At 38.2% G+C, this 27,565-nt stretch overlaps 1 protein-coding gene across 1 annotated transcript in view; it reads right to left on the bottom strand.

The window, feature by feature from the left end:
* CRACD (capping protein inhibiting regulator of actin dynamics) overlaps positions 1 to 27,565 on the bottom strand; it is a 253,636-nt gene that overhangs the window by 49,645 nt on the left and 176,426 nt on the right. The window contains 1 exon segment of the mRNA XM_051966169.1: positions 9,282 to 9,453. The gene's annotated coding sequence lies outside the window, so the exon portion shown is untranslated.

Here is a 27,565-nt window from a genome sequence, read left to right as displayed (position 1 = left end):
AAAACTTAAGTAGAACCACTAGGAATCTGGGCTAAAACCCAACTGTTCCTGCTGGGGATGGAGCCTAATCTTAGCCACTATATCAAGGATTAAATGAAGCTGCCATCTCTACCAACAGAAGAAAATGTCAAACATAATGAAGAAATGCAATGGATTAAGAGAATCTCAACAGTTTTACTAAGAAAATGAGAGGTGCTCCCCAAAAAGTTCAAGGAGAACTTGAGAGAAAAGAATGATCGGACCACAGACTAAAATAGTAGTTTGATGAAAGAAGTGATACAAAATAACTTTAGAAACTAGAACTCCACAGGAATGAATGCAAAGAGAATTAATAGCTTAGAAAACAAGGTGGTAAATCATACCCAAGAAACAAATTCCTTGAAAATTAGAATGGGCCCAAACCACAAAGATTCCATAAGATATAATATATTAAAATAAAATAAAAGATTGGGAAAAACACAGAAGAAAATTTAAAGCATGTTCTATAAAAAAATTGCTCTGGAAAATAGGTCAAGGAACAATGGATTCATTAGATTGTAGAAGCAGGTGAGAGTGAGGTTTTCACTTTTATTTCTGATCAACATCAATGACAACAACAAAACCCTGGTCATGATATTTCAAGAAATCATCAAGGAAAATTTCCTGGATCAATTGGAACCAGAGGACAAGGTGAAAATATAAAGAATCTACTAGTTACTTATTAAAGGAACTACAAAATAAAAATTTCCAAGATTCATACCCAAATCTAGAGCTTTTTAGCCAAGGAAAAATATGGAAAACAGGCAGAAATAAAGAGTTCAAACACCAGGGAACCACAGTCATAATCACCCAAGAGGAGGCAGCTACTATGAAAAAATGGAGATCTTGCAATACTATATTCCCAAAAGACAAAAGAAAATGGTTTAAATGAAAATTAAAAATATGAATGCATTTGAGGATTTGGAAGAAACTACATGATAATGAAGTGCTTCTATTCTAAAAGGGGTTAGAAGAAAAAATGATTAAGACTACTTTTAAAAGATTTCAAAACTTGAATTCAGAACCCTAATTTCTTCAAGAGTCAGAGTGAGTTAAATATCATGGAAGGCTTAGGGATAGTTTTGTTCTATTTTAATGAACTTAAGAAAAAGGAAGGGATTGGGAATACACTAGGAAAGGAAGACTAAAGGGGAGAAAATATATTATAATATATAAACAAAGAAAAGGGTAGAGGCAATGGGTATCTCATTAATCTCATCAAACAAATGAGAGGTGAACACATACACAGAAAAAATATGATGTAGAGATATATTAAACTAAATGGGGAAATAGACTGGGACTATGTCAAATGTCAATGTCAAAGGTGGAATGTGACTGGAAAGGAAAAAATGAAACTAAAAGTAAAAACCTGTGACTCAGGGTAGAGTGAGGGAAAGAGAAGAGGTGCGGCAGAGTGGCAACAAACTGATTCAATTGTAGCTCATTAGTGATAAACAAACTCTTTTTTAAAAACACCTTTATAAATGGTCAAAGACATAGAAAATAAGAGGAAAAGGAACAAGAGGTTAGAAGGGGGGGAAATGCAGAATTAACACTCATAACTGTGAATGAGAATCAGATAAACTCACTTATAAAATGGAAGAGGATATCACAATAGATTAGAAACCATAATCTAACAAGATCTTGCTGACAAGATAAACATTTGAAGTATATAAATTTGTAGTTAAAACAAGGGACTAGAGCAAAATCCATTATGCTTTAGGTAAACTCAAAAACTAGAGTAGGAATCATAATTTCAAAGAAAGTAATAACAAAATTGCACATGAAGGAAATAAGCAAGAAAACTATATTGTTCTTAAAAGCAGATAATGAATCAATATCAATAATTAAGATATGTATACTGAATAGTAAGTCTCTAATTACTTAAAAGAAAAGATAATTAAATGACAGAGAGAAATAGACAGTATAACTATACTATTGAAGGACCTCAATGTACTTCTTTCAGACCTAGAGAGATCTAACCAAAAGATAAATAAGAAATGAGCTAAGGATTTGTATTATATAGAGATTAGAAGTAATAGCTCTTTGGTGATTACAGAATGGGAATACAGAATGGGAAGAAAGGTATAAAGATATTTCTCAATTGTGCATAATATCTTTACAAAAGAATAATCATTTTTTGAGGGCATAAAGCCTTCAAAAGTAAATACAAAAAACCAAAAATATTCACTATATCTTTTATTTACCATGGTGCAATAAAATTATAATAAATAAAGGTCTTTAAAGAAAGGAATCAACATGAATTAGAAAGTAAGCATTGGTAAAGTAAGAATGTCAATTATCATGATATTTTTGAAAATATTAGAAATGCAGCTCTTTTTAGAGAAAAAGCATATATGAGAAAAAGAAATTGAGGAAAGAAAGATAGGCAAAAACAATTTGGAACTTTGCTCCCAGAGTCACTAAACTATAAATGTTTTTTTGACTTGGTGATGCCATTGGTAGGCCTATACCTCCAAGAGATTAAAGAGGAAAGGGACATATATGTACGAAAATATTCATAGTGACTCTTTTTGTAGCAAAGAACTGGAAACTAATGGGGAATGCCCATCAATTGGTGAATGGCTGAACAAATTATGGTACATGAATATATATATTTTCTTCTTAAAATTTTATTCATTCACTCATTTATTTTAATAATAGCCTTTTATTTTCAAAATATATGCAGATATATTTTGCAAAACCTTCTTTCTTCCTCCCTTTCTCCCACGCCCTCCCTTAGGCTGCAAGTAATCCAATATATGTTAAACAAATGTAATTCTTCTGTGCATATTTCCACAATTATCTTGCTGCACAAGAAAACTCAGATCAAAAAGGGGAAAATGTCAGGAAAAAAGAAAGCAAAAAAAAAAAAAAACAACAAAAAAGGTGAAAATAATATGTTGTAATCCACATTCAGTCCCCATAGTTCTCTCACTGACTCTCTCCATCACAAGACCATTGGAACTAGCCTGAACCATCTCATTGTTGAAAAGAGCCACGCCCATCACAGTTGATCATTGTATTCTCTTGTTGTTGTCTGTACAATGATCTCCTGGTTCTGCTCATTTCACTCAGCATCAGTTCATGTCAGTCTCTCCAGGTCTTTCTGAAATCATCCTGTTGTCATTTCTTACAGAACAATAATATTCCATAACATTCATATACCACAGTTTATTCACCATTCTCCAACTGATGGGCAGCCACTCAGTTTCCAGTTTCTGCCCACTACAAAAAGGGCTGCCACAAACAGTTTTGCACATGTGGGTCCCTTTCCCTCCTTTAAGATCCCTTTGAGATATAAGTCCAGTAGAAACACTGCTGGGTCAAAGGGTGTGCACAGTTTGATAACTTTTTGAGCAAGTTCCAAACTGCTCTCCAGAATGGTTGGATCCATTCACAATTCCACCAACAATGTATCAGTGTCCCAGTTTTCCCACATCCCCTCTAACATTTGTCATTATCTTTTCCTATCTTAGTCAATCTAAGGTGTATAGTGCATACTTGAATATACTAGAATATTTTTGTATCATAAGAAATAACTAAAAGGATGATTTTTAGGAAGACTTGCAAAGATTTGTATGTACTGATACAGAGTTAAATGAGCAGAACACAGAAAGTAATTCATATAATAACATCTGAATAATGTGAGAATTCTAGGCAATGCAACGAACAACTATCATTCAAAAAGATTAATGATGAAGCATCACCTAACATAGACAGAGAGGTGATAGATCCAAGGTGCTTCGTGAGACAAATATTTTCAGACACAGTCAACGTGGGAATTTTCTCACCTATGCATATTTGTTACAAGAATTCCCCTCCACCCTGCCCTCTCACTGACTGTATCTTTCTCTCCTCTCTCTCTCCCCCTCTCTCTTTTCTTCCTGCCTCTCTTTCCCCGCTCTCTCTCCCTCTCTTCCTTCCCCACTTCTGTGTGCATAGAGGGAGGCATTGGGAGGTTAGAAAAGAATTGGGATAATAATAACAGGATTACTCTGAAGAGCAAATGAAATAATATTTGTCAAATGCTCTGTAACTTCTAAGTTTCTCTAAAAACATTGATGGTTATTATTATCAGATGGCTCCTAAGGTCTCTTCCAGCTTTAGATCTATGAGCCCATAACACTTCCTTGGCATCCTGCCTTTGAGAAATGCTAAGTAAAAGAGATAATGAGGGTGAGGCTGACTTGCTGCTCTCTATACCTGGCCTGGCTCTTGTGGGGAGGAGTGGAGAAGATTTCACACAGACCAGACCTGCAGGTGTGGAGTAACCCTATTCACACTGTCCACTTCTGGAACCCCTTTAACTTTTAGGGGGTTTCATAGCATCTGGAGCTGAAAGGGACCTTAAATATTATCTTGTCCAAACGTCCTTCTACTACTGTAGAAGTGTAGAGTGGAGAAATAATTACCCAAAGTTAAATGGGTAAATGAGGCTTGTCTGGGAGTCCAAGGCCATTTCCTCCATACCCAGCAGAAAAACATGCACTCAAAAAGTTCACCCTTGGAGTCTGAGCCCTGGAGAATGGCTCCTTCATGAAAGATAGGGCCCTGCAGGGTTCAGCACAGCTGCACACTTTCACACACATCTATGGTCCTCCCCCTTCTTGTCCATTGTCATTTTTGGACAAGTACCATGTAATTTTTGGGAAATACATATTGGGTAATTACTATGGCAATGATTAGGGATTCACTTTAGAAATGAGGAAACATAATTATAGTTGCATTTTGTATCGTTTCTAGGACAACAAGAGCAATAGTGATTGATCAGCACTTTCTCTCCCTAACAGATAAGCTATTTTCATTCATATGAAATGCTAAACAGCAAATTAAATCAGCTCACTAACCCAAGGGGAGCTGCTGGAGGGAAGTGGAATTAGATTATATTTGGCGGGGTGACTGGCTTTTATATCTTATGAAAAGGTATAGCCCTGGATATAATGGGGAAGACCAAAAGCCCGAGCTATTAATGATATATATATATATATATATATATATATTTGCATTTATTTTGAACCTACTATGATGTGTCAGGCACTGTTTTAAGTGGTTTTACAGCTATTACCTCATTTGATCCTCACAACAGATATGATTATTCCCATTTTACAATTGAGGAAACTGAGGCAAACAACAGTTAAGTTTCTTTTCTAGGATCATACACATATATAAGGCCAGGTTTGAACTCAGGTCTTCCTGACTCCAAATTTAGTACTCATCCCATCATACCGCCAGTTGCCAATTTATAGCAGAAAAATCAAAGGAATTGCAGGATATCCTTTATAGGTTACATGTATGTGAAAAGAAACTGGAATCACGAAGTCATGAAATATTTCAGATGAAAACAACATGTCAGAATCATCTGCTTCAGTTTTCAAATTTCAGCCCAAGATTCATTGATTCAAGACAAATTGTAGTTTAATCCACTTTTAAGGAGATCTGGGGTCATAGATTCTATCCACAGTCTTTCTAAGTGACCTCAATTATCTTCAGAATGAGAAAGTTGTTGACACTAAGATAATTCACTTAAGGTAAATCTCTTCTATACTCTGAAGAGGGAGGTCTGTTGGTCCATGTTCTCTTTATAAAGGGCAGGAATAACAGCTTGCATTTGTACAGTGTTTTTAAAACTCTTTACATTTCCCTTTTGACTGTTAGCTTCTTTACATTATTTCCTTCTCTATCATACCTATCAGGGAACTAAGGTTAATTGAAATGCCCCAAGATGGGTAGTGACAGACAAAGCCATTGTATCAGACCTGGAAGGAACTTTAGAGGTCAATTAATCCAATCCTTCATTTTACAGATGAAGAAACTGAGTCCTTAGTTGACTTCGCAAAGGTCACAGAGGTTGTAAGTAGCAGAAGTGTGATTTCAAAGGCAATCCATTTTGATTTCCATTGCACCATGATGCTCTATATTTGAAAACAATAAATCACTCATCCTCCTTCTCTTCTCCAATATAACCAGCCTAAATTCCACTAAATTGACTCTTCGTTTCCAATTTCCATCCATTTAATCATTTTCTGTTCCCTTTTCCAATTTCTATGTGTCCTTGAGTCTTCTGGGTATGAATGAAACATCATTTCATTTTTGGTGATGATGAATCTGAGAACTTCTATTAGGAAAACAGAAAGCATTTGGGTTGGCGATGGTAAAGAGACATGGGGTTTTATGGTAATTTCACCTTGACTTTTCCCCCTAGATACTCTTCTCTAAGAAGTGAAGATAATTCCAGAGGAGGGGCAGGCAAGAGAATGAACTAGGAAATTTTTAAAAGGTACTTTCCATATTCTAAAAGGGGGGGCAAGGAGAGTGGGCTCATTAGGTAGATGGAAAATAAATTTATAGTAACGTCCTCTAGGGCCAGCCTTGGGCGATATTGTGGAAGAGGGGAAATTTGCCTCTAGTTCTCCACCACTTCCTCAGTCCTTCATCTTTCCCTAGGTACCTCCTTCCGGTTCTACCCTCCAGGCAACCAGTGCCCTCATTCTACTCCTGTACCCCATCCGAGCCTACCATACCTACCTATTCCCCATTAAAACCCTTCCCTCTCTCTCCTGACCTCAGCAACCTCCCATGACTCCCAACACAAACTCTTCTGGCCTGCCATGGCCGTCTCCATATTCATTCTCTGAAGCTTTTTTGTATACTGCTCTCTCTGCCTGGAATGCCATTTCCCTCACCTCTGCTTATCCAAAGAGAGATCTTTTAGAGTCTTAAGTGCTTCACAAAGACTTTCTTGACAGCTCCAGTCCACAGGGATCTATTTCTTCTCTTCCCTTTTTTCTCTTTTTTCTTCCCTCTCTCTTAAACAACCCTGAGCATTTACTGCATACATTACTTTTTTTTTTTTGATACTTATCAAATTAATACTTTGATACTTCCTTTGTGCAGCTTTACCCTTCCTTTACCCTTCGCATGGGATTGTAAAGGCTGCAAGATTATAGGTAGCATTGTTGTATGATACAAGGTACAACACCAAGCACAGTACTATGCACAGAGTAGTTCTAATTCCACCTTTTGGAGTGGAATGAGTCACATCGCTCTGCTGTATAGCAATTCTTTAAATATCTGACTTCAAGAAAACAATCATATTCTCTTTTCCAGGGTAAACGTTCTTAGTTTCTTTGACACAAAGGTTCTTAATCTTTTCTGTATCATGGATCTCTTGGGCAGTCTTTGGAAGCCTATGGACCCAGCCTCAGAATAATATTTTTAAAAACATAAAATAAAACACACAAAATTACAAAGAAAATCAATTATGTTGAAATGTAGTTATCAAAACATTTTAAAAGGAAACAAGTTCACGGACCACAAGTTAAGATTTTCTGCTTTGATTATTTCTCAAATGACAGTCTCTAGACTGGGTCATTCTCTTATGAATATATTTTGGTTTGTTAACTTTCCTCTTCAAATAGGAATTCTCAGAAGTGAAAAAATTACTCCATTCATTCAGACCATCATTCAATATCTACTAATTGTATGCAAAGCATTATTTAGGCCTAGAGAACCAAATTCAATAATTCCCTATCTAGAGTTTGGTCCACTGAGAAGGTGGCAATATGGACCACATCACAGACCGACATCAATATTGACTTTCCAACAACTGGTTTATTGCTTTAATAATCAGAATACCTTTTCTCAAAATTTAATTCAGTTAAGACTTCATTCAAAATATTAAGGAGAAAGAAAATGGTAAATAGAGTAAGTTGGAGTGGGGGAAGGGGGAAGTTGATACAGCACAGAATAGGAAGTCCACAGTGTGCATTTTAGAATTTTAAGCACTATATTTCCAGGAAATACGTCTTCCTCTTCAGAAATGGAAGGTTATGGGTGTGGGACACCATATATCACCAGATTTGGTTAAAATATTGGTTAGCTTTACTGATGTGTTTTTTCCCTCTCTTTTTTATTTTTTGCTATAAGGAATGACTTTTGGGGGAGAGAGAGAGATTTGGGAATAAAAGTGACAACAAAATATATTAATAATGTTTTTTAAGTTAAAAAACATTTAAGTAATATTTTTTTCCCTGAGAAAATGGGATTATGTGACTTGTCCAGGGTCACACAGCTAGGAAGTGTTAAATGTCAGAGATTAGATTTGAACTCAGGTCCTTCTGAATTCAGGGCCAGTTCTCTAACCACCACATCACCCAGCTGCCCCTTAAATAACATTTTCTCACAGATGGCCACCTCTCCTAGAACATGACATCAGGTCCTTTAGGCCAGGGCTTCTTAAACTTTTTGCACTCATGATCCCTTTTTGCCTGAGAAATTTTTACGTGCCCTCAGGTATGCAGGTATAAAAAATAGCTATATATATTAAACATTTGCTGATGACTCCATATTCAGTTATATGATCCCATATAGGGTTGCGCCTGATGGTTTAAGAAGTTCTGCTCAACTCATCTTTACACAAAATATAGAAAATCTCATTCATTCCAGAAAATATCTCGTTAATGCATTTGGCAAATAGTCACTGAGCACCCACTATTTTCAAAGCATTGTTCAAGGACCCTATAGATACAAAGCTCTATAAGACCTCTTATAGCTGCTCCCAGAATGTATGAGCTGTCAGTGTTAAAGTCTAACAAATCCTAAATAAATACTTCTCTCCAGGATTCTTGGGTGAGAAAATAATTCCTGACACTTGGGTTTTTGAAGCTGTCATAGGCAGATTCACCACACACATAATTCTAGGTAAAGTTAGCTAAATAATACATAAACAAAGAGGTCAAGGTTGAAGGTTTCAGAGAAGATGTACAACAGTGTTTTCAGAAATTCTTAGGGCACAAATTTGGTCCTGAACAAACCCAACGAGATCTACAAAAAGTAAGCGTTTTTTGGACGAGAAGTCCGTTTCCTGGGTGGTGGCTGTGCAGCTGGACTCCTTATTTTCACCTCCCTCCCTACTGGCTAAATGATGGGAAGAACACAAGGAGCCCTTTCTTCAGGGGCCTCTGCAGAGTCAAAGCCAATAGGATCCTTCTTTCAGAGGAGGAGGAGAGGGAAAGTGAGGATTCCCCACCCAGTCAGATCTTGGGCTTGGGCTTCCTTCTCCAACCTGCCTGTGTGCCTGCCCTTCTCCCCTTGGTCCCCCAGAGGTGACTTCCCCTATATCACACACAGGGAAATTTGATCCAGAAGATGGGGCCAGAGCCACCTGTCGTGGTCTAAAGCCGGCCATACTTTTCCTTAGCGTCACACACGGGACCACCTCCCTCGTGCCGGCACAAAAAGGAGTCGGTCAGTCTCATTACCTTAAAGAATCATCAAGGGTCTCCTCGTCTGAAGAGAAGGCACCATTGCAGGCGTTCTGGAAGGAGCAATTCTGCTTTATCTCGGAGACCTCCCGGGACAGGAGAGTTTCTTTCTTTTTCCTTCTGCCGAACAACTTCTTGAAGGGCTGGAATTTGCCCGTCTTCTTCTTGTCTGTGGATTACAAGACAAATACACAATGCAGCTTAACAGCACAGCACCTCTGGGCCCAAGAGCAAATGATAGCCCAGCTCCCGCTGGCAAGGAAAGCACGAGGGCAAAGGGCAGCCATCAGCCTTGAGGAGCCGGCGGGCAAGGGAGTAAGCCCTGTGCTCAGAATATAAATCTCCAGGCGGCCGCCGCCTTAGCAGGGGTGACAAAGCAAAGTCAAGAACACCAAGAACTCTCGTCTCCCAGGTTGCCCAGGTCTGGGCCCGGGTTTCAAGCTGGCTGAACATTTGAGGGAAAAGAGAAAAGGTGTAATCCCTGTATGCTCAGTGGGCAGCCCATTCACACATTCCATGCCGAGGAGTGGCAGGGCTTTCACGAGCAAAGCAGGTGGCAGAGTGTCCAGTTTGGGCAAAAGAGGCTGAGAAAGGATGCGTGAGCCAAACTGGGGCGGCGGGTCTGGGGGGGAGCAGGAAAGATTATCCTGTTCTTAAATCTTCTTGCCTAACCTTTGTCAGAAACAGGTATTTTTTCTTTTTTTTAAATTAAAGCTTTTTACTTTTGAAACATATGCATGGATAATTTTTCAACACTGACCCTTGTAAAACCTTGTGTTCCAATTTTCTCCTTCTCTACCTCCTTCCCAGATGGTAAGTAATCCAATATATGTTAAAAAGAGATGTTAAATCCAATATATGTATACATATTTATATAATTATAGAACTGCACAAAAAAAGGAAAAAATAAGAAAACAAAAAGTAAGCAAGCAAAAACAAAAAGGTGAAAATCCTATGTTGTGAACCACACTCAGTACCCACTGTCCTCTCTCTGGGTGTGGATGGCTCTCTCCATCACAAGACCATTGGAATTGGTCTTTTCATTTCATTTCATTGTTGACAAGAGTCACGTCCCAGGTATTTTTCTTAAGCTTGTTACATTTCCTTAACATTTTCTGTCACCACACCTTAACAGTTTATTTCTCCTGCCTCCATTTAAAATTGCCATGACAAGTCCCTAAGGATTTTTTTCTTAACTTCTGAAACCCAAACTGGGTTGGGAGCTCTCCTTGTATTTCCTTTAGACTACAAGCTCTTAATCTGTAAATTTGTTTTTGTTTAAGTTTTTAATTGTCATTTCAGTCTAGTTGGTTTTCTTTGTAACACCAAATATTTTATTTTATGCATCTAAAATCATTATTCCAAGGAGTATCCGTGGACTTCCTCAGATTGCCAGGACTTCATGAGGTACACAAAAAAGGTTAAGAACATCTGCTTTAAGCAGGGGGTCGTACTGTCAACAAGAAATGTTTGCAAACTCTTTGTAAAATTCTCCCCATATAAGTCACCCATTTTTTACATTGGAAAAAAAGGGGTCTTTTTACACAGGAATAGTCATGTCTTCTGGCTTTTCCACTTTCTACAGGTGGGTAAAGCAAGGCCCCCCCGCTTACCAGGAGGTCCCACTTCTGGAACAAACTGGGAAAAGCCAGAAGGAAGAAACGAAGAAGACATTTAATCAGTGAGGGGAGTGACGATGGGAAAAGCTGAGCAGTTGGCTTTCAGATGAGGCACATAACCCCCTTAGGCCAGGGCTAGAGGCTTAGAACTGGGTGGAAAATGAAGATCACTGACTTTACAAGCACATTCAGGTGGTTCCCCCCGATCCCTTTCAGCTCTGACATCCCTTACAAACATTAGGAGGAGACAGACAATTCCAGTGGGAAGTGACATTCAACTTATCCTTTATCATATAGAGCAGGATAGAAAGCACACTCGATTCGGAGTCTGGCCGTGGGTTCAAATTGTTCTGTCCATTAATTGTGTGACCTTAAACAAAGCAATCAACATGCATTTATTAAGCACCTACTATGCCCAGTCACTGTATTAGATGCTGGGGTATAATAATAAAAGCCACATTAATAGTAGTGGCTAATATTTCTATCGCAACTTAAAAATTATTTATTTACTATTATTAATTTTTGCAGGATAATTGGAGTTAAGTTGCCCAGGGTCACACAGTTAGTAACTGTTAAGTGTCTGAGCCTTAGATTTGAACTCAGGTCCTCTTGATTCCAGGACTGATGCTCTATCTATTGCACCATCTAGCTACCGCTCCATAGCATTTCAATGTTTAGAAAGCACTTTATATATATTATTTTATCTTTATTAATCCTAGGAGTTGGTACCATTATTATTTCCACTTTACAGTTGAGGAAGCTGACTTGCCCAGTCACATAGTTAGTAATATCTGAGGTTAAGCTGGATGGAAGTCTTCATGACTCCAAGTCCAGAACTCTATCCACTGCACTGCTCAGGAAACTCTCATTCTATAAGGGGAAAGGACCATGGGCACATATATCAAATAAAAACCATGCACAGTATGAAAATAAATTAATTTCTTTGAGGGAAGTATTAGCAGCTAGAATGAGAATGGAGTAGGAATCTTGAAAAGAGCTTGAGCTGAATTCTGAAGGATTATGGGGATTTTAAGAGATCAGGGTGAAGGCAGCTAAGTCCTGGAGTCAGGAGGATCCGAGTGCAAACACACACACACACATACGTATACACGTAGAGAGAGAATTATATATGTATGTATACAGATAGAATATATGTATATATGTAGAGAGAATATGTATAGAAAAACTATCTATAGAGAATATATATATTTATATATACAGAGAAAATATATAGAGAGAATATGTTTATATATATACACACACAAAAAGAACATATATAGAGTATACATTTATATATATACAGAGAAAATATATATATTTGTGTGTGTAGATATATATAGACAGACTATATATGTGTATACAAGAGAATATATATAAAGAATATAAAAATAGAGAGAATATATATAAAAACAGAGAGAATATCTCTCTATATATTATATATAAAGAACACATTTAATATAACAAACATATTATATTTACATATATATTTACTATATATTACATATATATGGAATATATGTAATATAATAGAATATATATATACAGAGAGAATATATAAATATATAGAGAGATACATATTTGTAAATATATGAGAGAATATATATGTATAGATATATACACAGAGAATATATGTGTGTGTATGTATGTGTGTATACATACATACATACACACACACACACACACACACACACACATATATATAAAGAGAGAGAGAGAGAGAGACCGAGAAAGATGAAGTGAAAGGTCATTTTAGCCTTGGGGAACAGCTTAAATAATGTATATTCAAGAAAACCAAATTGTCTGGAACACAGGTGGGGAATAATAAGAAATCAGTCTAGGAAGATAGTCTGGAACCAGATTGTGCAGGACTTCTCATGCCCAGGAATTTGCATTTGATTTTGGAAACATTAAGGAGCCCCAGGAACTTTTTGATCAGAGTTGGATTATGGTCGTTCCTGTGCTTTTAGAATTATAATTTTGACAACTGTGTGAGAGAAGGATCTGGAGAGGACAGGACTTGAAGCAGGGGAGCCCAATGAGTAGACTATTATTACAAAAAGATGATGGGGGCTTGAAGGAGGGGAGTAACCAAGGGAAAAGGTACAGTGGAGACAGAATCCAGACTCCCATGATGTCTAACATCTCTTTTACTTCTAAACCCTGTGAAGGGTGTGGCTCTTTGGGGTTTTACTATTCTATGTGGTGGGGCTGCTTTAAGGTTTTATATGCTGCTGGTCTTGGGCACTTTGAACAAGCCAATAGGATTATACATTATATGGATAATAACAGGAAAGAAAGAACACCTTATTCCTGATACATGTCAAAGTCCAAATGTCAGGTACAGGAATGCTTGTGAACTGCAAGGAAGTGCTGTCTCAGCAAGGCCTCTGGGATGATCAGGAAGTTAAAATGCTGTCCAGCCATGCTTGGGTTACACAACGTGCACCCAGGGACAGCTCCACCCTCGCCCGGACCCGTGGAACTGTCCCAGCGAGCAGCAGGATCGCCAACGGGGCTTTCTTCAGGACGCTTGGTCCGATCATCAGTTCTGGTGACATTCATTTTTAAATTTTAAAAATCCCCCATCCTTCCCTAGGCTATACGCTGACTGAAATATCTCCCAGAACCTCAATTAAAATGAATTGCTCTATATTTTGCTATTATCTGATTAAGGATGGTTTGTGATCCTGGGTAAATTTTATATCATTAACTAGGATTAAACTTTGAATGATGATCCTAATATTACTGAAGCACATTCTATTTCTAGACAAAAGAATCATGAAATTAAATGATTTTAAAAAGATTACATGTGACTTTTTATCCTGCTTTCTCGATTGCAGGATCTGTTTTTTAAGAGAAAGGGGAGCAAGGCAAAGCATACAAACAAGGCTCTGTATCACAAAAGGCAGACCACCTAAAATTTTCCATAACAGTAAAGTGAACATTTGAATGGCATTATGAAAAACTTGGAATTTTTAAATGCAAAATCTAAAGCTGTGTCTACTAAATTCATTTTTTGTGGTTAATGGTGTGCTTTTTTCTTCCTCTGTGTTAATAGCACGTCTTTACTTAATCAGAGAATCTTTATTTATCTATTTTTCTGAGGCAATTGGGGTTAAGTGACTTGCCCAGGGTCACACAGCTAGGATGTGTTAAGTGTCTGAGACCAGATTTGAACTCAAGTCCTCCTGACTTCAGGGCTGGTGCTCTATCCACTGTGCCACCCAGCTGCCCCTTAATTACAGAATCTTAAAGTTGAAAGGAATCTTGGAAGATGCCCAATCTGTTTTGTAGCTGAATAAGAATCCCCTCCCTAACATACTGGATAAGAGCCCTTTCAGCCTCTGCTTGGAGAAAGAACCTCTGGAGGCAGCCTTTCTATTTCCGGACAGCTTTGATTTTGTGGATGTTTTTCCTCACAACAAATCTCAATCTGCCTCTCTGCAGTTTCCATCCACTGCTCCGAGGTCCTTCAGCTGATGCTCCTGTGACGTGATCTTGAGACCCTCTTATCTATTTCCTTCCTGAAACGTGGTACGCAAAAGTGGACAGAATAATCCACACGCAGACTTAGCAGGACTTATCGGGCATCATGTCTCTATCCCAGAATACCCAGTGATGGCTCTTTTTGCAGAAGAAGAAACTGAAATTTAGAGAGGTTAAGAGATTGTCCCATAGTCACCCAGCTGGAGAATACAATGAGCAATATCAACTGTTAAGCCAGTTGAAATACTAAAAACTATCTCAGGCTGGGTATTTATTTGGAAAGAACAAGGCAATTCTAGGAATGCGATAAAAACGAAAAACTTAGGAAATTGCGACATCTCAGAGGTTCAGGGACAGGCAGTCCGATCAGAATTGGGGGGCATTGCTCTCCTTAATCACACTTCAATTCCCATTTATCCAAACTTTGCTCTGGCAAATGGAGAGGTTAGAAAAGAGACATTAAGGAGTAATTTGAGTGTCTTAACGTCTAAACTCCATGAGAGCAGAGAGCATCTTATCTGAACTCTGCATGTACCCCAGGCCTAGCACAGTGTTCTTTATCCAGAATTGCAAGAGTTTATTTAAGGTTTCTTGAATTGCCTTGGTTCAGCAAAGCCTACAACAGGAAGCAGTAACAGAAGCTCTGCATCCTCACATTGTGGCTTAGAGCTTCTTCCAGAATTGAGTGAATGGTCCCTTCCAAAATCTCTTCATTTTCTGTAAACTGTGGCCAATGACCACATATAGATAAATAAAAATCATTGCTTCTGCATCTGATGATGATTGATTACTTGGCCAGCCAGGGTCATGATGGAAGGGAGGAGAAAAACACTTCTTCCCTTCCTTTTTTCATAACTGTATCTTGGGTTACCTTATAACAAAATTACTAGGTAACTTCTTTCCATCCCCAGGTAATGAAAACTGAATCTCCTAGAAGTTTATGTTGTATGGGGGAAAATGTTCCCTAGTTCTGTGATATTTCATATCCACAATTTTACTTTTATAGAGCAAGGAGCTTTGGGTCACGGTGACTGCCACCAAAATCATATTTAATCAAGTATACCCGTTTGACACTGCCTGAGACGATAATGGACGCGTGATTACCTTATTGCCCACTGAGCCAAAAGTGACTAAGGTTATACCCAAGAATAACAAGTCTTTTCACATCTCTCTTTACCAGCCCTTCTTTGCAAAGGGACTTTTATATTATCTTCTCCAGGCTGGACTGGCAGAAATAGCCATCAATCATATTTCAACCTTTCTATACCTCTTAAGAAAGCACTAATTTCTCATATGAAAATGATAGGGTACAGCTTCTAGGAGAAATATAGTAATAATTTTTAAGTCTCCTGACCTTAGAAAGTTTCTGTTCTAACAATCTGTCAAAGATTCTAAAGTCTTCTGGCTTTAGAATCAGTGATCCTGAGGTCCCCCCTCCCCAACCTTCGAGTACTATTGTGGCAATCTGTCAATGATCGTAAAAGTCTTCTGGCCTAGGAATATAATAATATTTCTTCCCTTAGGCTTTAGGGAAGATAAATTAGGGACCCTGAGGTCCTCTGACTTTAGAGTGCTATTGTTCTAAAAATCTGTCTGTCAAGGATTCTAAAGTCTTCTGGCCTTAGGATAGTCCTATGAACATTGCTGACGATCAGATACATAATCTGCTGGTCAGAGTCCTGAGACTACTCCTCAGTTTTACCTTTGGGCCATGAAATGAGCAGATCGGTGACATGAAGAACTGGATAAATGTGTCTCCTTGCTCCTGGTTCTTCACTAAATCCTTTTGGAACTTAGCCCACTTCAATTGGCGTTATAATTACAATAAACTTTGCCCCTTGACTTGGAAATGGGTTCAAGTTTGCAAATTCTTTTGAGACACTTGTGATACCTGTCTGCAACCCCCAACCTTTTGAGATTCCCTTCCAACCTCAACAAAAGACATCCTACACATATTTTTTCCCTTTAGGGACAGTAGAATTATTCTTTAATTAACGAATGGAATAAATTCATTTTCATCAATCCTTTGACTGATTGGTATAATGTGCAAAATCTCTTTTCTAAACAACATCTTTTCTTGGCTCTTTTATTTTTTAACCTTGAGTCCACATTTAAAAATCATTTCAGGGAATTAGTTTTATCTTAGTGCTTGCTCTCACCTTTCAATGTTAGACGTTATATCTCTATAATTGTATATGGTTTGATTTCATTCACCTATTATTTCACTGCTAATAATAAAAACAAATATTTCTAAAAACTTACAAATCATCTAGAAAAGTCAAACTAGTGTAAAATTACTTTTACATGTGACTGGGGGGAAATAAATACTAAATAAAAAAGAACTTAAAAAAAAGTAAAAACCAAACTGGTCCACTTCCCTGACATTTTCCTCCATCTCATTTTATTCATAAAAAAATTACTGAATAGCTACTCTATTGCAAAATACTGTGCTAGGTTCAGAGAAGAAATATAAAGATAAATAAGGAAGTGCTCTCAAAAAATTCATGTTCTATTAGGAATGACTGAATAGATAAACATTAAGCGTTCACTCTATGCCAAGCATTGTTCTAAACTGGAGATAGATAAAAACCAGTTTCTGATCTCAAGGAGCTTATTTTCTAATTGGGGGAGACAACACATATAAGGGTGTGGTGATCACAAGGGGGTGGTCTTTAGGATGCTGAGAACCATGGGAAGGTTTGGGGTTGGTTTAATAATCCCTTTCCAGTTGACAGAATTGATTTGATTAGTTTCCATTATAAGAGGCAGAGTGGCTATGAGTGTGAGAAATGTGTACCTAGATCACATTGATAACCAGGAGACTGCAGGTGTGGAAAGTAAAGTATGACTAGGATAATAAGCCATGTCGCCATGTGAGTTTGCTCTCACGCATTCACCAATCAGGCAGCTCAAGTCCCACAGAAAGACATTCAGCTAGCTATTATTCAAAATGGTATGCCAAGTACAAAAATGAAGTGTTGATAAAATTCAGAAAAGGGAGAGATGAATCAAGGAAAGCCTGGTTAAAGGGGTAACATTTGAGCTGGACCTCTAAGGATAGAGAGAATTTTGACAGGTATGGTTGGTGAGAAAAGGCAACGCAGAAAATGATATATACAAGGGTATAGAGGCAAGAAAGCCTCTTTGCAAAATGACTAGTTGTGTAGTTTAACTGTCTATTGGGTTAGTGAGAATAATGTGAGATAAGGCTGGAAAGATACAATGAACACAGTTTGTAGATGACCTTGAATGTCAGAGTAAGGAATGTGGACCTTATTTAGTAGGCAATGAGGATCCACTTAAACAAGTGAGAGATGTGATCAGAATTGTATATTACTTCTGCTTCCTCTTCTTTCATTCACTTCTCTCAACTCTTGGCAATTTAGATCTAAAATTCTATTCAAGGATTCAAATAAAATAGCTCTCTCCAAAGTTAACATTCATTTCTTCATTGTCAAATGTAATGGGTTCGTATCCATCCTTAGCTTTCTTGACCTCTCAATTCAAGTCAGGAAGCATTTATTAAATACTCTATTCCAGGTACTGTATCAAGTGCTACAGATGTAAAGGAAGACAAAAACAGTCCCTACCTTCAATATATTCACAGTCAGATGAGGGAGACAACTTGCAAACGGTTATCCATAAATATAGTATATATGCAGAACAAATTGGAGATAATCCCTGGACAAAGGTGCTAGAAATATGATTGGTCATGGAAAGCTTCTTCCAGAAGGCTGAATTTTAGCTGGGAATTGAAGAAATTCAAGGAAGTTAGAAGGCAGAAATGAAAAAGTAAAGCATTCCAGGAATGGGGGACAATACAGACTCCCAAGGATGAAAGATGGGGGGTGTTGTCATTGGATCATAGATCCACGTGGAAGGGAGTAAAGTAGAAGAAGAGAGGCTAGGAACAGCTTTGAAAGCCAAATAGAGGATTTGACATTTGAACATGGAGTTTATAGGGAACCACTGGCATTAATTGAATGCATGCATTTGCATACATGTGCATGAGCAACACTTTCAGTTCTAAGCATTCCCTTTGTCAGCTGAGGGAAGGATGGTCTTGAATCGGAAGAGCTTTAAGACAGGAAAACTAACAAGAAGACTCCTCTAAGTACAGCTGTGAGATGATCAAGATCTCCACCAGGATGGAAGCAGTGTCAGAGGAAAGAAGATAGTATATCTAAGAGATGTTGCAAAGATGAAAACTGACAGGTTTTGGCAGCAGACTGGACATGGGAAGTGGGGATGAGAGAGTGAGAAGCGGAGACTGTCCTAAACAGTAATAGGAAATTCAAAAAGAGGGAAGGGTTGGAGGGGGTTTTTTTGAGCTCAGTTTTGGACATATTGAGTCTACAGGACATCCACTTTGAGATATCTGAAAGGCAGTAGGAAGTTTAGACTGGATAAACTGGATTAACAAATCTGAGACTTACCTGAATAAAGATGAGAAATTTCATATATGGAAGCTAATGAGCTCACAAAGCAAAATAATAGAGAGGGAGCAGAGAAGACCTAGAACAGAGCCTTGAGAGTCACCTATAGTTAGGGGGTACAACCTGAATGAAAATATAATAATGGAGATGAAGGAGGAGCAAACAGATAAGTAAAGAACCAGGAAAGAATAATACAAAAACCTAGAGAGAAAAGAATATCAAAGAGAAGTGGGTTATTAACAATGCCATCTGCCTTAGAGAAGCTAAGAGGAATAAAGAGAGAGAACTGCCATTAGATTCAACAACGAAGAGCTATTTTGTGGTTTATTGGAGAGAGCAGTCTCGCTTGAATTATGAGGTCAGAAGTCAGACTGCAGGGAGTCAAAAAGAGAGTTAGGGAAGAAAGTAGGGACATCTATGGCAGATGACTTTCTCAAGGAGTTCAATGAAATGGAGAAGAGATACAGGACAACAGCTAGACTGGATCAAATAAGATTTATCTGAGAATGGGTATGGATGAATATGCGGTTGAGAATGAAACATGGGGATGTTTGTAGATAGCAGAGAAGTAGTCAGGGAGAAATTGAAGATTAGGGAGATAGTCGAGGTAATAGAAGCAGCAAGCTTCTAGAGAAGATGGGATGGAATGAGATCATTTGTCCATGCAGAGGTGAAGACTAGGAGAAGGACTACCTCTTCTTGTGAGAGGTGGTGAATGAGAAGATATTGGAAAAAAACATTTAGATGATGAGGGAGTTATCAGGAAATGGTCTCTTTTTTCAGTGAAATATGAGGCAAGATTCTCAGCTGAAAAGTTGGGAGGAACAGGAACTAAGAACGATTTAAGGAAAGATGAAAAAACTTGGAAAAGCAACTATGCTGAATATATAGTGATTCAACTAGGGAAGTATAAAAGGATAGTCTTGTTTGCTTGCCCAGTTGTGTAACATAAATTGGTAGTGGCTCCTCTTAGCACCGTTTCATGGTTTATAGTCTCCAGCAGTCGACAGTGTGGATCACTATCTCTCCCTTTATAGTCTCCTTTCTTTGGATTTTCACGACTTGGTTTTCTTTCTCTCTTCATTTCACACTATTCATATGTCTTCTTTCATCATCTCCTCCTCCTCTGCTGTCTCTTAGGAAGAGCCAGCCTTTTTCCTTGCCACGGCAAACTCCTCTACATTTATCCTCGATGCCATCCTTTCCAGTCTTATCCACCAACATCGCCCCAACTAGCATCCCTACGCTTTTAATCTTCAGTCTCATTTGTAGTCTCCTTCCCTGCTGCCTACAAACACTCCTGTATCTTCCTTATCCTTAAAATAACCCTTCACTATTCCCTACCATCTCTGCTAGCTGGCTGTCACACTATATCTTTATTCCCCTTCTTAGTTAAATACAAACATAGAAGGCATCTGCAATCAGTGCTTCCACTTCTTCTCACTCAATTCTAAACTTTCTGCAATGATTCTTTACCTTATCTTTTGACTGAAACTGCTCTTTCTACAGTCATTTAATTGCCAAATCTAATGGCTTTTTCTTAGTCCTCATCTTTCTTGACTTCTCTGCAAACTTTAAGACTATTGATCACTCTCTCTTCTTGGAAAGTCTCTCTTTTCTAAGTTTTTGTGCCTTTTCTGTTCTGGTTCTCTTCCTTTCTGATCACTCTTCATCTTCTTTTGAGATCCATGTTCAGTCAAATAATTGGCAACATCACTGTCTTCCATGAATTCATTATATATGTTAACTCATTTGATATGGAAATCATCTATGTGGAGATGAGAATAATGACTCTCAGTATCATTGTTATACTTATTATAATTATCCAGTTCTATTTTCTCTCAAGATCTCCAGAGAACATCTCAAACTGGTCATTTTGGAGGTATCTCAAAGTCAATAACAGACTGGTTCTCTTTTCCCCCAAACCTTCATTCTTCCAAACTTCCATATTTCTATTGAGAATACCACTATGTTTCCAATTACTCAGATTCATAACCTCAGTATTACTCCTGATTCCTCACTCTTACCCCATATATCCATTTGGTTACCAAATACTATTCTTTCTCTCTTCATGCCATCTCTCTAAAACATTCCCTTCTCTTCACTCCCATAGCTACATTCATCTTACCTGGATTATTATTATTTTTTTTGCTGACGCAATTTGGGTTAAGTGACTTGCCCAGGGTCACACAGCTAGGAAGTATTTGCCTGAGGCTGGATTTGAACTCAGCTTGTCCTGATTTCAGGGCCAGTGCTCTCTCCACTGCACCACCTAGCTGCCTCTTTACCTGGACTATTATAATAGTGTGCTCCTTGGTCTCCCCACTTTGAATCTTTCTCCATTCCAATCTAGCCTCCATTTAGTTGCCCGGGAGATCTTCCTAAAGCACAGGTTCCTTCCCAATAAATACATGCCCTTTGAAAGCGAGATGTTTCCTTTGCTCTTTTGATCCTCAGCATCTAACATCATGCTTAATATATGGTAGTGTTTAATAGATGATTACTGTCTATTTGATCAGGAAGATTTATTTGGGAGGGGATAAGCAAATTTCAGGAGGAAGAACTGAAGATGAAGAGCTCATTTAGGATGCAACTGCCTCAGTTCAGTGAGGAAGAAATAGGTGTCTGATTTGTGGCACTAGAAATGGAAATGCAGAAGAGGAGGAATGTAAGAATTTCCAGATGGGGAGACAGAGAGAAGAAAAGGAGAGAGGTTGAGCCGGGTCACTCAGGGCTACTCAGTGGCCAAGACACCTACAACACATATGGATTAGGCTCCTACTACTGTGTGGTAGACATTGATAAGACGACATTTCTTGTTCTCTGCTCTTGTCTCCCCTCTTGCCTTTTCTCCTGCTTCTCTCACTTTTCCAGTTCTTCCTGGCTCTCTGACAGATAGATTTTCTCCCAGTTTCACAACAGTTCATTTGAGAAATCAAACAATATTTTGAAATAGTAACAAAGCCAGTTATGATATTTGGTACAAAGCTAAAGTGTTTGTTTGGCCACATCTTTCCAACGTGTGAGAAGGTGTGTGGGTGGTAGCTCTCCACTCTGCCAGTTTTCGTGCACCAAGTCATTTTCTACATGTGAGTATGGAGGAGGTAGGAAATAAGGCAGGCAGGCATTGAAAGAGCATCTTCGACTTGGTCTGGATTCAACAGAGACTCAGAGGGGACTCATTCTTAACACTCCCACCCAAGCCGCCTCTTCCTTGTAACGAGAGCTCCTTTGTAAGCTCTAGGATGCTGTGTACTTTTGGGAGGAAAATACTGTCTAGCCCTGGGAGGTAGGTAATGAAAGTATTATCTTTTTTTACAGATAAAATAAATGAAAGGTTTAACAAGTTAACAGGCTTGCTGAAAGCCACAGGCCCAATAACTGCCAAAGCCAGGCTTCAACCCAAGCCTTCTGCGTACAATATTCTTTTCCCTACATCATGCTGCTTCTCTGGAACCTAAATATATCTGCAAATATAGGGATTCTTTCCAATGCTGGGACTCACCTCCGTGCAGAGAACTATGGGGTAAAAAATTACTGATTACTTATGTAATCATGTCCTCTTTCAACCTTCCCCCTCTTGTCTTTCTGTCTCTGTCTCTCTCTCTCTCTCATCTCCCCATCTTGCACAGGCTGAAAGTGGAGTATCCACTCATGAGTCCAATTTCCCTGGTGATACTGAAGCTTTAACCTGCTCTCTTTCCAGTCTGGGTCAGTTTTTCCTTCCTTGGGTAATGTGATGGTTGCCCACTCTTAAGGACTCACTTTAGCTTTAGCTCTTCTGTGGCTCTGAATCCATGAGCTCAAAAGATCTACCAGTTTCAGTGTTCCCAGGAGCAGGAATTATTGGAGTGAGCTACTTTGCTTAGTCCTGGCCACTCATTTTCCAAACATCTGTAACAACCAGTGTTCATATCTTTAATCCCTACTGGCACTGTCCGGTCCATGGAGGGGGCAGCTATCACTGCTGCTACTTGAGGGTAACCTTATGGATTGCTGCTGATGATCAGCTAAGTTACATTTCCCAGACACCAGGGTTCATATGCACATAAGCAGCTCAGAACTTAAGCAGTCTGTGCCTTTTTATAGGAAACTGAATTACTCAAACCTCAGACTCAATTTAAAGTATGAAGTATTTCCTTTGCATCTGGACACCTTCCTCTTTACCTACCAAGGTCTACCTTTTTGCCCTTTGCCACCTTCCGTGTTGCTGAAATATAGATGATGTATCTCTCCATGCAATCCATTTGTAACCTCCCTAAAATCATTCGTTTTCTCTTCAGAATAAACCACTTGACTTCTGAAGTTTCAGTTTTCTTAATTGTATTCTCAACCCTGCCTTGTAGATAGTCTTAGAGCCTCTTTATATTTTCCTTCATTAGTTGGAATGATGCAAGAAAAAAGTACAAATCAGAAACTGTTCTTAACAAATATGACTCTTCCTGAGGAGAGGAAATTTGTTAACTGTTACCATAACTGACTTTATCATATAAAGGTTAAATAGTTGAAGAGTTGGAAATAATGTAGGCTCCGGAGAAAACTGAAGTCATTATTTCTAATACACTGGCTCACTAAAAGTCAACTAAATAAACATTTAATTATAAAGCTCAGAATGAAAATGAGATTTTCAAATCATTTAATTAAAATCCTTTTCCCCTTGCCTCCTGGGATGTGTATTTTGGACTCTACTCAGTAAATGTTTGACTTTAGGTCAAATTCTCATTTTACAATTTACTGTAATGGAAGAATTCTGAGAGAAAGCCATAGGACAAGAATCTAATTTTGACTGAGTATCTGCGATTTGTGGTGAGGTTAAATGGTTCAGCATCAAAATCCCACTGACGGTGATTTTCCTTGTTTCTAACAAGAACTGGACAGTACCACGGACAGTTTCATTAAGCTCACAGAGGGATGGAGTCGACCACATTCAGTCTAAGCCCCTCATTTCATATGTGAGGAAACTGAAATTCAGAAGAGCTAAAACTTAAACTGGACTCCAATCTTAGACTGCAGTTTCTTGTAATATTATACTTTACATATTACCTAGATAAGAACTTATAGAATGGAGAGCCCATCTAAAAGCAGAATATTGAGAATGAGGATCCCTTAAAATTCATATGGTCATGGAAGGCTAGGGCTTGGAAGACCACTTTGAGATCTCTATGTATCTACCTTTGAGCTGGAACATATTTAATCTGTATGCAACCAAGAAGAGGAGTCTGAATGGAGATTCTGTAAACTCTATCCATTCTGGAATTCAAATACCTATCAGGAAATGCTTCCTTATGTCTAATTTCATGCCCTTCTTATTAAAATTTGAAAGTACTTTTACTTATTCTGATCCTAGTGGAGAAGAATTGCTATGTCATTGTTTTCAGGATAATCAGTGCTTGAAGGTCAGAGGAGCTCCTTCAGGTATTTCTTTTCTAGGCTAAAAACTTCCAACAATAATTCTGGGATCCTAGAAGGAGCTGCAGGCTAGCTCTGGCACTTGATGCATTCAGACAAAGATAAAAGATCTATTTATTCACAGATGTTTTCAAATGATTCCTGTATCCCAGTGTTCTAGGAGATTTGGTCTAAAACTTTCCATTATCCATATCCATACCCATAGCCAAAATATCCATTACCCAGATTTAATCCAGAAAGAGCTTTACTTATTGATAAATTCTTCCATCATTCTATTACTGCCACTATTGATGGAGGCTCTCATTCCTCTGCCTCTCAGCTTAGCCCCCCAATCCTGAAATAATGTATTACTATCACCTCTGGGGTCACACAGCTTACTGGCAGGGCCTTAGGGATTTCTTTCTGGGAATCCGAACCTATATGAGTCCAACTAGTTTTTCCATTTGTCTCATCTCTGATTCTCTCAGTTTGTGAACTGGCAATCAATCACTGGTCCATCCAAAAGAACCATTTAGTATTTAGGGCAAGACAAATTCAATTTTTATCAAGGCCTTTCATAAGAAGGCCTTCCTTGCCATGCCATGCCATGTCTTGCATATTGTACTGTACCCTATCCAGTTGTATACTATCCCAACCTCAAAGTTCTGGCTCTGCTTTAGGTACATACTGAAAGTTTGCATACTAATGATTTTGAGTGTAATGGTAGTAGCAACGGTTCATAGTTATATGATGATTTATGGTTTACAAAGCATTTTCTTCACAATCACCCTGTGAAGAAAGGCATACAAACTTGTGTACGCACGTGTATGATATTGTTTTTGGCTCACATCTGTGATTTCATGTATAGGGACTCCCATTGTGAAAACTCTCTCTACTCATGCAGCTTGGTACCTTTTCTGTAACTCAGAGTTCTCTAGTTACATAGAGTAACTTGCCTATGATCACATAACAAATAAGCTGAATCAGTCTTTAACTCAAGATTTCTTGACTCCAAGGTGAGTCTTCTGTATCCAACAGCATACTATCTCTCAAATATTATTGTCTTTATTTTATAGATAAGGAAGTTGAGGCTTAAATTACAGAAATGATTTGTCTAAGATAAGTGTGAGAGTGAAGGCTTAAACTGAGATTCCATTCTAGGGCTTGAAATTCACATTTAAACAGCATACTACCTCTCAAATATTATTGTCTTTATTTTATAGATAAAGAAGTTGAGGCTTAAGTTACAGAAATGATTTGCCTAAGATAAGTATCAGAGTGAAGGCTTAAACTGAGACCCTATTCTAGGACCTGAAATTCACATTTAATACCTCCTCCACTATAATATTCTGCTGAGTAGTGCCAATGGGTTCTTAGACATAAGTGTAGTTCACCAACCATATCATATAGTCATATAATTCAGTTGTATCCAATAGCATCTTTGCTGGCATACGGTGCCCACTCAAACAATGTTTGCTGATTGATTCCCTAATTTGCCTCAAACCACATTTAGTCATCCCAGGCTGGTCATATTGCTGGAGAGATTTAGTTACAGCACCAATGTCATCCATTGCATATCTGACAGCTGCCATAGCTAAATGAAGCTGGAAATGGATTTTACATAAAAGCAAGCTCTCTCAAGCAATTAAATTAGCATTATGACACCACCATCCTCAGAACTGAAGTTCCAGTGACCTCAGCTGTAATCTCAGCTTCGGCTTTGAACCCTTTCCTTCTCATCTCCTGTAATTCTATCTCTCAGGGTTTAACCAAATCTCCCACTTCTTAATTAAGCAAAGGAGAAAACCTTATTCAATTTGATCTTTGGAACTGCTGAGCTCTTTTTGCAGATGTTCTACTTTTGGCAAAGCCTTTGGCCGTGGGCTTTTTACTTCAGCAATTGTGTTAAGGAAAAGTCTTTGAGCAACTGGATTCACTTTTGTTAAATTGTAACACAGTGCTTTAAGAGCACAAATTCTTAACCTTTGTTTAAAAACTTGAATACTTTCATAACTGTATTTCAACATAATTGTTTTCCTTTGTAATTCTATGTATTTTGCTTTATGCATTTAAAAATATTATCTGAGAAGGAGTCTATAGTCTTCACCAGAGTGCCAAAGAATTCCAAGACATAAAAGTGATTAATAACCTCTGCTTAGAGATTTCAAAGTGTTGTCAGAAGAATTTTTTCCCTTTCCTCATTGATCTTAAGATGTTAAGTTTTTAGGTCAGTCACAAGTAAGTTGAGGAATTAAGTCCTTGGATTTCTAGAGGTTCTGACACCTCTGATCACGTAGAACATCTCAGGAATATTTTTGAAGTTCTTTTTTTCTTTTTCATGAGTTTTTCAAGGATCTCTCTTCCCTCCAAACCAATAGAAAATTATTTATTTAAGCAACAGAAGATGGGGATGGAGAAGGGAGGGAAAGAACGAGCAATGATATAATATGATATGGGAGGTAGGAAGAATGAACAATGGAAGTTCATTGCCTTGGCCCTCAGTCTAAAGAGTTATGAGAATGGCTGAGCAGAAATTTGAGATCCTCGCCATCTGTTCAGAAAAAAGGCTCAGGCACAGACGCTGAGGATGGTCCATTTGGGCCAAGTGATGGCTGCTGAACCTTGTGCCAAAAGCACAGAAAATGGAGATCAACAGGTCCAGGACCTGAAGGAGAGGAGCAAGTCAGGCACAGTGAACATGGACTGGTCATCAAATAATGGAGTATTAAATCTCGAGGGAGCCACCCTACAGATTGGGCATATATTCTTGCTGGCTTCCTTGCATAGAGGAGTAAGCTAGAGGAGAGTATAAATACTAAAACCTCAATGTTTTGTAGGCACAGGTACTTAGTATGGGAAAGGTAAAGCATAGTAAAAAGCCTTGCTATTTTATTTCCATTGTTAAAAACTCCCCCTCTTAATTGGAACACTAATGCATTGTTAGTGTAGTTGTGAACTCTCTCCATTGTTGGAAACTCCCTCTCTAAATTGGAACACTAATGCATTGTTGATGTAGTTGCAAACTGGCTCAACCATTCTGGAGAACAATTTGGAACCATGTCAAAAGGGCTATAAAACTGCATACAATAATAGCTTTACTAGTTCTATATCCCAAAGAGACCATAAAAAGGAAAAAGGACCCTCATGTTCAAAAATGTTTACAGTAGATCTCTTTGTGGTGGCGAAGAGTTGGAAACCGAAGGGATGCTCATCAGTTGGAGAATGACTGAACCAATTGTTGCATATGAGTGTAATGGAGTACTATTATTCTATAAGAAATGATGAGAAGATGGATTTCAGAAAGATTTACATGAACTGACACTGAATGAAGTGAGCAGAATCAGGAGAACAT

This window comes from Antechinus flavipes, chromosome 6 (genome assembly GCF_016432865.1).
Source record: "Antechinus flavipes isolate AdamAnt ecotype Samford, QLD, Australia chromosome 6, AdamAnt_v2, whole genome shotgun sequence".
Taxonomy (NCBI): domain Eukaryota; kingdom Metazoa; phylum Chordata; class Mammalia; order Dasyuromorphia; family Dasyuridae; genus Antechinus; species Antechinus flavipes.
Note: the sequence above shows the minus strand (reverse complement) of the source record. Positions and strands in the feature narration are given on the sequence as shown.